Raw genomic sequence first — 532 nt, forward strand, 5'->3', positions numbered from 1 at the left:
TCCCGGGAACCTCGCTGCTTTGCGGTGAAGCCGGGGCTGGCGCTCTCCGCGCCGCGCTGGCCGCCCGGGCTTTGAAAGTAGCGCGCAGCATCACAGCAGCTTGGCGCTCGCGATTCTCCAGCGTCCCTCGCCCCACCGTCTCCAGCTCCCCCGGCGGAGGCACCGGTGAGCGCTCCGCACCCACCGACGCTGCCCCGCGCCGGCTCGCCTCGCCGACATGGTATCACCCGAAACCCGTATCCCGCTACGGCGTGGTATATCCCGGCGCGGGAGGCGCTTCCCTCGGGCCGGTCGCGCCCGCCGCCCCCAGCCCGTCTCTTCCGTGGCGCTGGGAGAGAGGAGCAGGGGCGCGCCCGCCGCTCCCTCTCTTTGTGTGCGAGCGAGGCAGGGAGCGCGCGCGGGCGGGCCCGAGACGCAGCGCGGAGGAGGGCGCGGAGCGGCGAGAGGCCGGGGAGCGGCGCGGGCGGGCAGGCGGCGGTTCTGAGCGCGCCGCGGGGGCGGGAGGAAGGTGGAGTGAGGAGCGCGGGGCGGC

This window comes from Passer montanus, unplaced genomic scaffold (assembly GCF_014805655.1).
Source record: "Passer montanus isolate IOZ18808 unplaced genomic scaffold, ASM1480565v1 scaffold1, whole genome shotgun sequence".
NCBI classification, from domain to species: Eukaryota; Metazoa; Chordata; class Aves; order Passeriformes; family Passeridae; genus Passer; species Passer montanus.